A 9,312-nucleotide genomic window follows, 5' to 3' on the forward strand; every position below is an offset into this window, starting at 1 on the left:
TAAGGGACCAGGAGTGTTCACAGTATTTCAGCCATGGTCTAACTAGTGGCTTGTACAGTTTTAGAGGACTTACCCATTTTTGTAAAAGTGCTGGGAATACTCAGCAGGTCTTGCACTGGAGAAGGGTCATATCAGACTTGGAACGTAAACTCTGTTTCTCTCTCCACAGATACTGCCAGACCTGCTGAGTTTCTCCAGCATTTTCTGTTTTTATTTCAAATTTCCTCACTATTTTATTTTTATTCTCTATTTTTTAAATTGCATTGCCTTCAAAATAAAGGCCAACAGTCCATTACCTTGCCTGTTACCTGCTGAACCTTGATGCAGGGGGTTCTGCTAAAATGCGTGTTCCAGCAACGCGGATCGGTTATAACACATCACGACGAATAGGGGAACGCTATTTCTAAGTTGCGAATTTGTGTTGGCTATAACGCAAACTCACTAGTTGAGTGCAATAGCACCTTTTAAAGCTTATTAATTAAGGTGCACACTTAAAAGGCTGATTGCAGCCTCAAGAATGCAATTGACATTATCATGGAGGCCTGGTGTGATGTCAGTAAGGACTGCTCGCATGCAGTTTGGTGGAAGATTCTTCCAGATTTTTTTCAAGATTTTAAAGGCTTTGGTCTGTCAGAGGAGCTCTCAAAGAACATTGTGTTGATTTGCAAAGCAAGTTGGATTTGAAGGACTGGAGAGTGAGGATGTTGAAGAGCTGCTTGAGTCCCACTGTGAAGAGCTCTCTACAGCTGACACCGAGGGGGAAGTGGAAGCTGGAGCTGAAGAAGATGAAGTCCAGGATGCAGCACCTCGAAAGCTTTCCACTTCTGTTTCCTGAGGGAAATTGAGAAGCAGTTGCAGCTCTTAGAGGACAACATTTACAATGCAGAATGCAGCAGGGTAGCAGTTCGTGGAATAAGATCTTATTTGGCACCCTATGAACAGCTTCTTCATTAAAAAAAGAAAAAGGGCAAAGCAGCAAAAACTGGATATCTTTTTTAAGCCAACCCCCAAGAAACAGTCAGAAGACAATGAATCACAACTATCTAATTCTGGATTAACTATTTTTTGCCCTAACCCTGCAACGACAACTGCACCCGAAGGTGATGATGATAATGACCCTCAGCCCCTGCATTAACAACAGAACAACCTCGAAACCTCCTCCCCCATCAAGTTACCTTGACATTTTTTTCAAGATAAGGTGTTAAATTTACTTTTATTTCATTATTAGATATGAATTAAACATTTATTCAAACTGTGCTGTCCTTTGTGTTAGGCTTTTGAGTGACATTTTTTGGTGGTCTGCCCATAACCCTGCTTTTCCCATGGGCCCCGTTATTTTCTATAATGCGATGTTGTGCAGGAACACAATTATTGCGTTATAGCAGAACCCCCTGTACTAGCTTGTCTTGTATATTTCAAAATGGAACTCTGGTATGTTCATTTCTGAGTTTTACTGAATTTTATTTTACAGGTTTTCACTGTTTGTTTTCCTATTTTCTGGGTCAGAGTGGTCTTCTGCTTTGTAGACATAAAGTAAATCTTTGAGTTGTAGGAAAGAGGGTGAGCAACGAACAGGTGCTGATTGTCACGGATTCTATTGTTCCTTTTGATTTTGGGTATAGAACAGAGCATGGCAGTGATCAGGAGAGCTGCCTGCTGATCATCTGAAGGTGCCAAGCCATATTTAAAGAATAGGCTGGCATCAGTAGAAACAGCCCAAAATACTCATCATCAGAGTGGCATGGGGGAATGAAGTGTCTGTTGAAGATCCTGAAAATCTCGTTGTTGATTGAAGCAACATGATATTAGTGAGGTAATGAAGTGGCTGTGGTGCTGGACGAGAAATCCACCCCTACAGGTTGCAAAACAGAATTGAGTCTGGTTGTTTGAGAGGTTCCACCAGAAATTAAAAAACAACTGTGACAATGTAATGGGTTCACTAATGTTCATCAGAGAAGGGAGCTCATCGTTACTCCCCAGTCAAGCCTGCATGTGATTCCTACACTGCTCCCCACAGACAGGTAAGCAGGGATAGACAATAAATACAACCTTGTCCACAGCCAGTTACTAGTCAACCCAATTTTGTAGTGTTCAATCATGTACCACTGCAACCTCTTAACAACTTCAAGGAACTTCAGATCGCTGTATTAGGTAGTTCCAAAGTACAGTGGCTGTTGTAATGTCAGAAACAGAGCGATTTCTCACAAACAGCAATGAGATAAATGACTTGATAATTCATTTTGAGTGATGCTGAATGAGTGATAAATATTAGCCAAGCCACTAGGGAGAACATCCATCGAAGCTTTGCAATCACCTAAGAAACAGATGGGGCCTCAGTTTAACATTTAGTAACAATTAATAGCATCAAAGCATTCAGGACAATGCTAAATAGTGACAGAAATAGAAGAATATGATGATAGGGTTACATTAACGATGGTGGGATGCAGTATGGCATACAGTAGTTGGGGTGAATGCCCTATTTGTGATGTTCAAAGTATTATTCTGTCAAACATATGGAAGCTCATTAAAAATAAACAGCTCCTCTGACAATGCAACACTCCCTCACTGGACAATCAGCCTGGATTTTGTGGTTAAATCTCTAGATAAAGATTGAATCCTCAACCATCTAACTCATAGGCAAGAGTCCTACACCCTGAACCATGATTGACCCCAGTACCGGGTCAGCAACAGTTACCCCAGAGGACTCTTAACTCAATAGCTAACATTTTGAACTGTGAAGAGAGAGATCCCGAGTCATCCTGCACTTGGTGAGAGGGGCATCAATAGAAAGTCAGATCGGGCTCCAACATCATCAGCTAGCCGGCTGTTTTAACTCAAAGGCTAGCAGGAAAGATGTTATTGGACCACAAGACTTCCAAGTACATTTCCTTGTTACAAAGAACTCGCCCTCAGCTCCTGTGATCTCCCTGTCAATCCTCTATACAAGTGCAGGGGAGCATTCCTTCAGTCATGGGAATAGGTAGTCTCTACAGATAAAGCTAAGTAGTTAAAAATCAATGCCCAATCAAGCCCTTTGTCCAACAGTGTAGATTAGCTTCATTATACAAATGTGGAAATGAAACCCTTTTAAAAAAAGCTAAATAACTCAAGAATTTGCATCTTACGAGGAATATTAATCATGCTTCATGCAAATAGTTTACATAAAGGCTCTTAACACCTGTACATCAAGGTGTCTGAGGCTGGGCTTATTGCCAATTATCTGATAGCAGTTGTCCCTGTACAGTGAAACTAAAGCAGTTTTATAGCTGCTTCTCAGATCCTCCCAATCAAAGCATTTTTTAATCTATTTGCTGGCAAAATCATCTTTGCTAAAAGTTAACATCAGCCACCAGAGCAAAATGTTTACTCAATCCCCCACCACCAATCCCAAATAGTAAGTGTGGGTGTCATGTACACTCGCTCCCAAAACCAGCCCTACAGCAACTGGTAGATATAATGTGTACCTCATTCCCGGACACCAACTCCTGTAGTTGAATAAAACATTTAGCTATGCAGTTGCATTTCAGGGAATGGTTGAAGTATAATAGAAGGCCATTTGGCTTACATGTCCATGCTGGCTCTCTGTAAGAGCAATGCAGCTAATTCCACTCCCCTGCCTTTCCACCATGACTTTTCCTTCAAATAATTATCCAATTCCTTTTCGACAGACATTTTTGACTCTGCCTTCACCAGATTCTCAGGCAGTGCATTCAGATCCTAACCACATGCTTCATATAAAAAAAAAACTTTACATTGCCTTACATTTTCCTTACCATTTACATTGAATCGGTGTCTGTTGATTCTTGACTCTTCCATGAATGGGAACAATTGCTCCCTATCTACTCTGTTCGCACTCCTCAGGATTTTGAATGCCTCTATCAAATTCCTCTAAACCTTTTCTAAAGAGAACAGTTTCAGGTTCTCTAGCCAATCAAAGGAACCATTGGAATCATTCTCATCTTCTTTGCACTCTCAATCACATACTTCTTGAAAATATGGTGCCCTGAGGCATACTATCCCTGTGAATACTGTCATCCCGTTGAGGCTGAAGCAATATTTTATAAAGGTTCACAGTAATGTAATTGCTTTTGTATTCTATGCCTAATTTAATAAAGCCCACGATCTGACGCGCCTTTTTGACCACTGTTCCGAGCTGCTCTGCCACATTCAACAATTTGTACAGATGTAATCTCAGGTCCCTCTAATACAGCACATACTTTAGAATTGTATCATACATTTTATATTGCTTCTCCTCATTCTTCTTGTCAAAATGTAACACATCACATTCCCGCGCACAGCCATTTACAACATAGGAGTCCGTCAGTTTATGCCTGCTCCCCATAAAACAAATCAAACTAGTGCCAGCTGTCTGCTCTATCCCAGTCTCCCCAAAAGCTTATTTCTTTCAAGTCTGCATCCAATTTTCTTTTGAAATCATAGATTGCCTCCATTTCAATCACCATCATGGGCAGTAAAATCCCTCATATCACATGCTACGTAAAAAGATTGTTCGTCACATTCCCCCTACATCATTATCCAAAACCTTAAACCAGTGTTTTGTAGTCTTTGTACCAGCAGCTAACCACATCCAAACCTGTCCGGAGTCTTCCACTTCTCAAACAAATCTCTCCTCAATTTCCTTTGCTCCAAGCAGAATAACCACAACTTCTCCAATCTAACCTCACAGCTAAAATCACCTCTGGATCCATGTAACCCTGGTCTGCAGCCTTTCACATTCTTCCTAAAGTGTAGTGATCAGGCTGGATGCAATATTCCAGCTTTGACAAAGCATGGTTTATAAAGGTTCAGCCTAACTTTCCTGCTTTTGTATTCAGTATCTCTGTTTATGAACTGAACAGTTTTGAACAACTTTCTCACTATGTCCCATCACTTTCAAAGATCAATGCACATGCAGCCTCGGGTTCCAAGATTAAGATCATAGTAAGACAATAAGATGTAGGAGCAGAAGTAGGCCATTCCACCCATTGATTCTGCTCTCCCATTCTTTAATCATCATAATCAACATTCATTATAATCCTCAACTCCACTTTCCTGCCTTTTTCCCATAACCTTTAATTACATGTTCTGCACTGAACATGTCTGTTCACTCTAGGAGCTGGTCTATGTCCTGTTGAAGTTGTTCACTACTTTCAAATTTTACATCATCTGCAAATTCTGACATTTTGAAATATCAGAATAAAGAAAAAGACAAAAACTAACACTTGGTCATTTAAAAGTGTAATCCACAAAACATTTCTCCACAGAAACACACAGAAATCTACAATATACTAACTCAAAGATGGTGGATTCATCAAGACTAAGATATCTGTTCAGCCATTATCTCAATGGATGAGGAGCAAAGGCAGGTAGATGGAATTGAGATACAACCCATGATCTATTTGAATGGTGGAAGAGGAATGAGGCATTCAGTTACTATGGTGTGTGGTAATAGTTTCAAAGAAGTTCTGGGATGATGTCCATTAGCCAATACTGTCTGGAAATCCCCTGTGGCAACAATCTGACTAAGTGATCCAACAAGAGTGAAACTAGACAAAAAAAATCAATGAAATGGAGTAGCATTTAAAGCATCATCTGCAATAACAGTTGTCTATTTCTGATAGTAAAGGTGTAAGATAAGTGGGGAACTATCGTTGTGTCCATGTCCAGGAATAAAGTTGGTATTGGATCAAACAATGTAAATGATAATGGGCAGTTTCTACATAGGAACCAGAGTGTCCATTCAGCTCCTCATAGCATTCAGTTAGATCAGGTTGACCTTTGTCTCAACTCCACTTTGCGACCTTAAATCCACATGTACATCACACCATGCTTTTGTAGAAATAAACACTGTGTACTCCCACAATGTTGAGCAGTGTTGTAATAAGCTGTTTATCTGGGGATCTGCAGCCAGATATCCAGATAAGAAATCCAGTAGAGATGCCTAAAATAGATTAAACTACCTAAACAAATCAGTTCAAAGTAAACTTTGTAATGAGTTGTGCAGAGAGCAACATGACATTCCTCACTAAACCCAGCTCAAGAAAGTCACTGAATTCCTTAATTTGCCATCTTTAACTTTATCCAAACTCCAACATTTTATTTTGTTTAGTTATTTTCTCATATTTTTCCACAACCATTTGGCCTTTACAGGAGTAGCACTCCCTGGCCTCTGGTATCCTTCACTGTTGCCCTGGCCTATGGTGCACTACTCCATATTAATTATTTTCCTTCCTCTTCTGTTCTAACTCCATTTGTAATCACACTGTCGCTCAGTTCTTCCTGGTTAGAGTCAGAGTCACAGAACGGAAATAGACCTTTCGGTCCAACCAGTCCATGCCAACTATAATCCCAAACTAAACTAGTTCCACCTGTCTGTGCTTGGCCCATATCCCTCCAAACCTTTCATATTCATGTACTTATCTCAATGTCTTTTCAACATGGTAACTGTACCAGCATCCACCATTTCCTCCGGAAGTTCATTCCGCACTGAACCACTCTGTATAAAATAAAATTGCTGTTCATGTCTTTTTAAAAATCTTTTTCCTCTCATTTTAAAAATATGCCCCCTTGTCTTGCAATCCCCCATCCTAGGGGGAAAAAAAAACCATCTGCCATTCACCTCAATCTATACCCTCCATTATTTTATAAACCTCTATGAGGTCACCTCTTAAACTCCTAAGCTCCATTAAAAAAAGTCCCAGCCTATCCAGCCTCCCCTTATAACTCAAATCCTCCATTCCCAACAAAATCCTGGTAAATCTTTTCTGAACCCTCTCCAATTTAATAATATCCTTCCTATAATAGGGAGACCTGAACTAGACACAGTACTCTAGAAGAGGCCTCATCAATGTCCCATACAACCAAAACATGACATCCCAACTCCGATACTTAAAGGTCTGGGCAGTGAAGGTAAGCTTGCGAATGCTTTCTTAACCACCATGTGATGCAAACTTCAAAAAATTATGTACCAGAACCCCTAGGTTTCTCTGTTCTACAACACTATCCAAGGCCCTACTTTTAATTGAAAAAGTATTGTCTTTGTTTTTTTTAAAACCAAAATGCAATATCTTCCATTTATCCAAATTAAATTCCGTTTGCCACTCTTCGGCCCATTAACCCACTTCAACTTACAAGGCATCCTCCAGGTCATTTGTCACACGTAAGGTGGAATTCCAGTACTGAGTGAGTACTGCATGGTCAGAGGTGCTATCTTTCAGGTGATATGGTATATCAAGAGTCCATCTGCCTTCTCAGTTGCATGCAAAGAATCCCACAGCACCAATTTTAAGAACAGATGATGTAGTTCTCCCTGGAGCCCTGGCCCATATTTATCTCTCAAATAAAATCATTAAAATACATTACCTGGCCCTATATGGGAATGTAGCTTTGTAGTTACGTCACAGGACTGGTAATCAAGCGCAGGTATTCAAATCCCACCACAGCAGCTTGCAAATTTAAATACTGTTGATGAGTAAAGAGCTAGTATCAATAATGGTGATTTATATAATTGACGGATTGTTGTAAAAACCCATCTGATTTACTAACGACCACTAGGGAAGAAAATCTGCCACCCTTACCCAGTTTGGTCTATATGGGATTCCAGACCACGGAAATATGTATGATCCTTAAGCAAAGGCTTAACATGATAACACCGCTGACAAGCCTTCAGGGGTCTGTCATCACCTTTTCAAGGCAAAGTGAGGATCGCTAATTAACGTGTTTTTTTTCCAATCACGACTACATAAGGAAAAACATTGTATTTTGGGGCCTTGCTGTATCTAAACTGGCTACTGTCCTATCATAGAATCCCTACAGCGTGGAAGCAGGCCATTCAGCCCATCAAGTCTGAAGGGCATTTCACCCAGACCCACCCCCCTGCCCATCCCTGTAACCCTACATTTCCCACGGCCAATCCACCTAACCTGCACATCTTTGAACTGTGGGAGGAAACCGGAGCATCCGGAGGAAACCCACACAGACACTGGGAGAATGTGCAAACTTATCTTACATTATACTTCACATTATCCCTACAAGTCATGATATATAAATGCAATTTCTTTCTTCTTGTTCTTTATGCAAGAACATGCTGTCATAATGCTGCAGATTCCAGAGATAAGATGAGAAGGCTGGTGAAGCAAGGGTGGTTTAAAAACAGTCAAACCTACTCAGGTCTTACCTACCATCTACATGCATAGAAACTCATCAACAACACTGGAATGAGAAATCTGGCTAATTTTTCTCCCTCATAACCAATGGGACATTGAAAGTGAGAAAGTAAGTCCTTCAATGTCCAAAGGTCTTCCAATTCAGATTTCCTAGTGAACATTCCCAGCAGGGGAATCCTGAAGTGCAGATTTCCAAAATATACCATTATATGCCAACTTAAAATTAAAGGAAGATAGAGCAAAGCACGTTCCCAGAATTTTGTAAAATTACTTATCATCAAGTAGTTTATTTAAATCAAGAAGTTCTTTAAAGTATGCATCGTTAAAGAGAGAAAAAGCATTGAAGTCAAGCAATGAATCGAGAAGGACTGTCAGAGGCAACGAGTCTGCAAAGCAATTCCTTAATAGGTAAAACACGTCAACAAGTTTCCATCAAACCACTTATTGACTTCCTTTTCAACTCAACAGCATTTTTCATTTTGTATCATCTTCTTATAACTTATCAAAGTCAAACCAGCTTCCTGTTTACCATCACACAAAGTTGTGGCAGCAGCTTGTTTTCAAAGCACTGCAGCTTGCAGTGATGTGGTATTTGTGTTGTTAATGTCAATGTTACCAAGGAGGTTAGCAAGTTTCTGCCACGGTTTTACATGGCATATTTTTGAAAATGTTATTGGATACTAAATTTATTTCCTCACCTTCCCTAGAGGGTGTTATCCCTTGGCTAGGATAGATTCAATGGCCCAATCTTGCTATAATTCAATAGCCAAATCTTGCCAACAAGAATTGCTCGGGAGCAATCAAAAGCAGAGGTCAGGACTGATTTTGTGTCTTAACCACTCTTTGGGATTATAAGTGAGTACAGTCTGCATGAAAACATGTTTGACAAGTTTTTGTTGCTTTGAAAGAACTATGTTTGGGTAAATCAATGTGAAACAGGACACATCAGCACTCATACAGAGTAACTCCAACAGAACCACAAGTTATATGAGATAACAAGGTGTCGAGCTGGATGAACACAGCAGGCCAAGTAGCATCAGAGGAGAAGGAAAGCTGACACTTTGGGTCTGGACCCTTTTACTGAAGAAGGGTCCAGACCTGAAACGTCAGCTTTCCTGCTCCTCTGATGCTGCTTGGCCTGCTGTGT

The 9,312-nt window shown here is 40.3% G+C and overlaps 1 protein-coding gene across 3 annotated transcripts in view; it reads right to left on the reverse strand.

Moving 5' to 3' along the window:
- limd2 (LIM domain containing 2) overlaps positions 1-9,312 on the reverse strand; it is a 65,202-nt gene that overhangs the window by 39,915 nt on the left and 15,975 nt on the right. The window contains exon 1 of one of the 3 annotated variants that reach the window (XM_048614491.1): positions 7,363-7,462. The exons of the other annotated variants lie outside the window; for them this stretch is intronic. The gene's annotated coding sequence lies outside the window, so the exon portion shown is untranslated. Of the gene's footprint in view, positions 1-7,362; positions 7,463-9,312 lie in introns of those variants that run through there. 3 annotated transcript variants of the gene reach the window in all.

This window comes from Rhincodon typus, chromosome 30 (assembly GCF_021869965.1).
Source record: "Rhincodon typus isolate 14 chromosome 30, sRhiTyp1.1, whole genome shotgun sequence".
NCBI lineage: Eukaryota > Metazoa > Chordata > Chondrichthyes > Orectolobiformes > Rhincodontidae > Rhincodon > Rhincodon typus.